At 39.0% G+C, this 7,638-nt stretch overlaps 1 protein-coding gene across 3 annotated transcripts in view; it reads left to right on the top strand.

Annotated features, from left to right (window-relative positions):
• Nucleotides 1-911: 911 nt before the first annotated feature.
• LOC124153916 (probable sodium/metabolite cotransporter BASS6, chloroplastic) overlaps nucleotides 912-7,638 on the top strand; it is a 91,591-nt gene continuing 84,864 nt past the window's right edge. For all 3 annotated transcript variants that reach the window (XM_046527317.1, XM_046527315.1, XM_046527316.1), the window contains exon 1: nucleotides 912-1,099. The gene's annotated coding sequence lies outside the window, so the exon portion shown is untranslated. The remainder of the gene's footprint in view (nucleotides 1,100-7,638) is intronic.

Raw genomic sequence — 7,638 nt, 5'->3', positions numbered from 1 at the left:
ATTTTTATAATATCCACGACATTGAAAGTATTTTCTGGACTTCCAGTAGATATTTAAAATATCCAAGACATTGAACATATTTTACAGACATCTAGCAGATATTTAAGATATCCAAGACATTGAAGATATTTTTTAGATATCTAGAAGATAATTTTTGCTATGTGGGTATGGGAGGGTTGAGGGGATGTATCCCCCCTCAAAGCCTCAGAAAAATTATTTAAAAATATTGTCTGGATTTGATATACATACAAATGCATCTGCTTAAAGTTAAATATTAAGTTCCACAATGATGTAAAATGCATTTTCAGGCATTTTATTTTTAAATTTTTTTTCCTGAACTCCTAGTTTCCTGGGGGGTAGGCCACCTTTAACCACCCCCCCCCCAAAGATTATGAAGTCTTTTATTTCCTTTAAAATGATTGTCAATTATTTAAGGTTTGGAACCAGCTTTTGCTTATTTTTTTCTCTTCACGGAAACATAACTTTAAAGTTTAACTTAAGTGATGAGATACACAGTACATATAAGTATATGTTTTGCCATCATTGACCTCACCACGTAAAGTGGTGCTCATTCTTTTCAGTTGTCCTAATCAAATATTATCTTATCGTAAAACCATTAAAAAATCTTTGCAAAAGCCCGTCGCAGTTATTCACATGAATGCGTTTCACGGTATTCACTCAAATTTACTTGAGGTTGTGCTCGACCATGGCCTCCTTTAATACTAAGTAATAAAGGTAAGTATTAAAGGTGGCCATGTCTCGACGTATATTTCTCAGATTTTCGAACATGTAAGGACCATGTTTTCGAATTTCGTTCGCTTTAACCAGCGAGCGCAGCGAACCTACTGGGAGACTTGAGCAACCGAAGACGAATGCAAACGCGCAGCGTCGTGCGTCGTGCGATGACGAAAGGTGAAGAAAATACAAGGCAAATTTCTCGTCGCAGCCAGTCTTGAATCAGGCGTGGACGGTGAAGTGTCGTAGTTGATGTGGGTGAACTGTGCACCGAAATCACTGAAATACGTATTTGTGCAATAATATAGTCTCTTTTGACGCCTACATTTGGAATATTGTGCAGAGAAGTTTTTTGCGACTAAAGGTGAGTATATCGTTTCTCATTTTTAAACAACCGAGCGGGAAGAAATTTTCGAAATGAGATGTATTATTTATTTTAGAAAGTTGTGGCCTCTTATCCGCGAGAGTATTCTTGAATTAGAGCGATGTTGAAATCGCGCTGTGTCTCCCATGTGCTGAAATTGAAGTTAAAGATTTTGTTCCATAATTTTCCTGATGGAGAATTTTTTTGGCAAGATTTGTTGTTGCATTTGGCTTGTGTTCCATTGTTCCCTTTCGTGTTTTATTTGAACACTCCTGAAATGTAGAAGGTTTTTTAGCTCTTTAGGGGAATAATTATCTTTTTAGTCTATTGTTTATTGACTTAAGTCTATTTTATTTTTGTTGTTTGGTTTGAATATTCGGGGGCGCACTACCATACTTGGGTTTTTTGTACCATGAAAACTCCGCATCTCTTTGGTTACTTACGCATTTGTCACAATGGAAAGTGATCGTGTTGGGCGATGTAATTTTAGGTTTACCCTTGGAATTTCAGTCATATATTTTTGCGTTCACACATTAAGCGTGTATGAACATTTTCTACTGAATGTCCATGTAACTGTAAATGAGATTACGTCAGTCCGTGGGATCCATGGAGGACCTCAAGGCTACTGCTGGAGCCTCAAAGTAATCAGAGTTCTTAATTAGGAACTCTTAAATTTATGGGAACTCTAATATTTCTCGGTTTTTATTATTATTTTGTAAACAGATATCCGAATAAAACTTATGTGTCTCTGCGATCAAGTCATGAAAGTTTCAGTCAGCGTTCTGCCGAAAGAAAGTTGCAGTAGCCTCCGTTACCGCATAATCTCTTTGTCTATGTTTTTATTCGTAGGCTCGTTTCAGTGCTTTCTCGAAAATAAACTCTCCAGAATGTATGTAAATGTATTGTAAATGAATGGTATTGCGCGGAATGGTTCAAAAATAGGTGGTGGGTCGACCAGTGGCGGCTCGTGAGTCAAATGCTAGGGGGGGCGCACTCCACCGGGGGGTCATAATTTTTTAATATTTCGTGTATTTTATTAAGTTTTTACGGCAATCTAGGAATTAAATTTTGTGATGCCATATGTTCCGTTTTTTTCAACAAAAATACCTAGTTCTCCTAATAAAGCTTGATTAATAAATACTAAATGCAGAAGACTCTCGGTCATACGGATCGGCTTAGTCCGGACTCTCGATTATACTGATCAATGATCTTGAAGAATAAAAATATATTTGCTGCGATATTATGCAAATACAAACGAAAATACGTAACTTTAGGTTTTAGCGCCTACATTCTTCGTGCGGATATGCCCGCAATACACTTCTGTTGTTCGCTTTGCAATCATAATTCGTTATTTGTCAAATCTATACAGCATTTGCAATGATTTAGGTAGCAATGACACTTATAACACCTGAGGAGGGAGGGGAGTGTCACAGACTTCCACTAGGCAAAAAACACTACTAGAATGCGCGCGCTTTGCTATTGCAGATGTACACTTTGATGGCGGTGTTCGCGTTGTTTCTTGAATACAGTATGATTTAAAATCAATAATTAAACATTTCTCACACATTTTTAACATAATCTGAAATACTCACATGCCTTTAGTTATATTGCAGAAGTCCATCCTTCTTTCCTTTTGTCCAGCAAAGTGATCAATTACAAGTTCGTTGAAATCAGCGCTGGACAACAATTTCTTTCCCATTGAACGCATGGCAAGGGCACTAGTCTATAAATAAACAAGGGACGACACAAAATAGGCCGACGAAAAATACGACCAAAAAGAACAAGGTGCCTGGACACAGAATTGGGACAATTTTTCCCTATATTTCCCTAAAAAAACGAGCACTGTTGATTAATTCAAAATTGTCTTCTTGAATGTACACACAGCGCTAAGAAACTTCTTAATCGGCAATTACGCACAGTTAACTCCTCGAAAATGATGTCTGAACTCATTTCACTCCGTTCCTTCCGAGAGTCTTGCCGTTACTATAAGGACGACTCAAGGGAGATAGAAGTCGTGGTCCACTAATGCTGATTCAGCTGACGGACGAATTTAAGGTCAGCAAAGGCATTCAAACAAACAAGGACGTCACGGACCATCTCCTTGAGTCTAAGATTCATATGTGGCAAACACACGAGACGCCAACGGGTCGCATTTGGAATAACCATGTCTTCGAAATCATTGCCATGATATAATAGAATATAAATTCTAGATCGTAAAAGACGACGACTCTGAGCCACAGATAGGAGTTGTAAGGATCTCCGCACTGATATGAACTCTTCGAAGCCATTTAAATCAGACCGAAGTGGACATTTTCCGTCAGACAGCTACCACTCTGCCGCTGAGGAATTAGGTGAACATGAACTAAAAAAACAAGGACGGCTAGAAAAATGATGAACCTACACACAAAAGGTGCGTTGTACGCGGCACTTCTTGACAGTCATTGAATGACTCTATTTAAAGTCACGTTTTACGGGTTAAATCATGTTTAATCCTTCGCCCTATCACGCACGCGCCTATTTCTTAAATTATAAATCAGTGGGGAATGTTAACTGATTTTTTCTAATACTGCAGGTCTTTTGATAAATTTATCTGAAAAATAGGTACCGACCGCATTTCTAAACATCGGGAAGATATGAATACATTGTTCAGGCCTAAACATTATAATATTAGTTTCCCCAAGGTTCTTGAAATCCGTAATCATAATAGAACTGTGGCAAATACTCGAGAATGGTTTTCCTACATCAATACGGCCTTTAACTGGTTGGATTTTATGTGTTCCGGAATTCAAACACCAAAAAACGCAAGCATAATGGGATAATTTATTTTCTGTAGCAATACCTACCAGTAATTAAAAATTAAAATCGTATAACTACACCCAGTACAGTGATCATTCTGATTCCGTACGACCCTTTTCTGTGGCAGCACCAAGTAGACGCCAGATTATACGCCCGCCGGCCTGCGCAGCGATGTCAACTCACACGTCGCTCTGCGCATTTTCGGACGACGTCCCAAGACTTCCATAAGACACAACGTTAGACGCGTCATAGCACCAGCGGCCCCCACCACTACCACTCTCCATATAACTGCATGGGGATGGATTGGGACGTTCTGGCCAGCGCCCCACGGCTACAAATACGAACTTCTCGCGCTATTTCTTTTCGTGTTTTTCCAACACTTTCGATGTATGGGACTGAAAAAACACTTTGATTAATCATATGTATAATTATAAATTAATAGATTTTTATTATTTTTACTTTTTCAAATATTTGGGAGGGGCGGCGTCCGAGAGTCCTTATGGGCAAACCGCCACTGGGGTCGACCTAATTAGGGATACTGTGTGTCATGTGTGCCGGAACAATCTCTTAAAATACTCGTGTAGATCATTTAGGAGACTGTCTGAAGTCACATCCATCGAGGGCATATGTAGCGGTGGTGTCAAAGGGTTCAAATCCCTCAGTTGTTGCCTTTATTTTCGATGATTTAGTTTTTTTACTTCCCATTTAGCGGGTTTTTGCTTTCTGGGGAATGTATTAGTGAATCCATCCTTACCTATTAAATGTCACGATGATTATTTATGGGAAGACTCTCCATGCGTACTTTTAATAGCTGTTGCACCGATGTCGTTTGCTCGCTTTATCTAATGTTTCGACCCATTAATTATACACCTTCGATGTCAAAACGAATGTCGCATAATGCGTTAAAAATCGGCTAAATTGAGCGCTTATACTGGGGGGACCACGCGAATGGACCCATCTCTCCCATGTGGTAGTGAATTGTTTCACGGAAAGGTTCCCGCGAAATACGCTTCTGGACATGGAGTATTCGTTAGAATCTTTCATAAATGGTACACAGTGGACCTATAGGTCCACTTTGGTCTGGAAAGATTTATTAAGAATGCTTGAATTAGGAACCATGGGCATGGTACTACTATTAACTAAGCATCTTCTAAGTTATTCTAGGCATGCTCTCATCAATACGGCCTGAGGTTTTCTTTCGAAATTGGTTCTCCGTCTGAGAAAATTATGTTAAAAAAATTATCAGATGTGCACAATTTTTTGTGCATAATTAGGATTTAAAAAATCATCGGATTATATAATCGTTTAAATCATTTTTGAAGTCAGTAAAAAGCATAAATTTATTGTGATGAACGAATGGTATTTATCAGCACCTCGGCCGTGATAACTTGATGGTACCGTGGCTATGAGCGGCAATAATGCAGGGGGAGTGGTTACTTCCCTCCCCTCAACATTTGTCCCTTCCAAAATGTCTCTTTGTATAATTCCCCACTTTTTCAATCGCCGCTATTACGAATAGTGCACTTACAAGTGGTAGCCCGTTCTGTTGGCCAGATATTTTTTTTAACTGGCATCAAAGGATTACGTATCGAGTTATTATTGATGGCAAGTTTTTAGTATCTTTCAATCTTATGTCTCTTTAAATTGAGGCCATTTCATCACGTTTTCCCAACATTTCCTTATTTTGTATGGCATCAATGCCGTGTTGATATCATCCGATGCAATGCACTTTGCAAGTCTAATAAATGCCCAACCTGTCTGCTGTCTACGATGCTCATTTCCGATCACTATCCATCCCGTGACCTGTGGACTTATTCATTCGAATTTGTGATTCACTCCTTAAAAAGCCGAAAATGTATGCTGGTTGAGGGTGGAATACATCCCGCCATGGTGCACATGCAGGAAATGGGGCCAGTTCCTTTCCTGGACCACCTCACTCCAGTCACTAAATTATGTAAGTGATACTTACATCAAATTAGATGAACAAATTCTCCCGTGAAGATGGTTTGAGGTGCATAAAAATCGACACGGCTGCGGAGAGGGTTGGGTAATGGGCTTCCCTCTCCCCAAATCATGGGTGCCCATCCCTGCAATCATGAAATTATCCCCATAAATCCCTCTCAGAAAATTTTCTCTACCGCGCAACTTGTAAATTCCCTTTTGGTCAAGTCATGACAGTGAAATTTGAACTGGATGTGTTCATACTGGATGGATGTTGACATTTGGTTAATTTTTGCAAACTTTTCTACAGATATTTTGACACCCCAGCAGCTAATACTTCCTAAATAGTAACTAGCTGGATTGTAACTGCACGCAAAACCCAAAGTCTCCCTGTTCAGGCCCCAGCATTCGGCTGTCGGCGTTCGGCTCTCTTCCTTGGCCGCCTCAAACAATTCCTTCGGAAAGTACAGAAGAACTCCAAATCAATCCGAATCAAATGGGACCGTACCCCTTTCGGATAATAAAAAATTCGGATATTTGGATTTTTTCCCGAAAATTGGGGCATTGTAAAGAAAAGATTTCATTTTCGGTTCTTCATGCATTTTTCATTAATTTTAAATGAAAAGAAAACATTTTTACAGATTAAATTGCGTACATACTTCTGTACATACAAGTGTTTTATATAGGTTGTATAAAAACAAACGCATCGCTAGCTGATGGTCCCATGTCTGCTTCAACTTCAACTTTATCGTCATCTTCTTCCTCAGCACTTTCGTCTCTCACAATTTCGAAAATATCATCATCACTAGCGCCTATAATAGCTTCGCGGAGGGAAGAAGAGTAGCGCGCAAAGGAAGAACAGTTATTTTGCGAGGCACGAAACGAGTATAGTAAAAATACGAGGGAAGAAACTGTCGACATCTTTCTTTAAAAATTATATATATTTATTTGTCAGGCGGTAAACTATGGCTCCTCAGACGCGTGTTCTGGCTGCCTCGCCATCGTAACGCTACTGCCCACGCGTAAAAATCACCCCGAAAACTAAGGTTAAGGTTAAGTTTCACGGCCAGAATGTAAAAGTTACATAAGCGTTTTGGCTATTTTTGACCGAGTTGAAGTGAGGGATACTTAAGAGTTATTCCCCCGTATTCGGGGAAATAAAAAAGATGATGTGAAACAGAGAACTCATTACGGGGTGAGCTGAGAGTTGCTAAAACTGGGTCTCTTTGGTCTTCCTCCGCGTCTATCCCTAGTTTTTCGTCAATGTTGTAGTTCGTTTTCTCTAGTCCACTGCAGAGAACGCGACGCGGGGTGGAATGCATGGGCGTGCTCAGGATTTTTTTGGCGTGGGTTTCAATTAGAGATGGGTAAAAAAAGAACTGTACTGCAGAAACGTACTGTTCTCTGAAGTGAATCGATTAAAAAATGAACATTTTCATGGAATGATAATGTGACCACTTTACTTAATAGCACATAAACGTTAAAACCATTATTCATGTTTTATACTACATGATCTATGCTATAAGTTATGTTGATTCACGTTGAGGCGGAAAATATTCTTTTGTTTTAGTAATGAGTATATAATAATAAAAATTTATTGTAAGTCGGAACGGGAAAGAAAGCTAATAATAAAAAAAACAGAGAACGCTGACCTAACGTGAGTTCTCTATATCAGTTTGAGAAAAAGTTTGTTTTAATTCTCGGAGAGATTGAAATTGGGCCGAAATTATCTTTAAATTAAATATTGGTCTAAAATGTTGTCAGTTTGTATCACACCGTATCGAGGCATTTTAAAGACATCT

The sequence above is a fragment of the Ischnura elegans genome, chromosome 2, assembly GCF_921293095.1.
Source record: "Ischnura elegans chromosome 2, ioIscEleg1.1, whole genome shotgun sequence".
In the NCBI taxonomy this organism is placed as follows: domain Eukaryota; kingdom Metazoa; phylum Arthropoda; class Insecta; order Odonata; family Coenagrionidae; genus Ischnura; species Ischnura elegans.
This window is presented reverse-complemented; position numbering and strand designations above follow the sequence as displayed.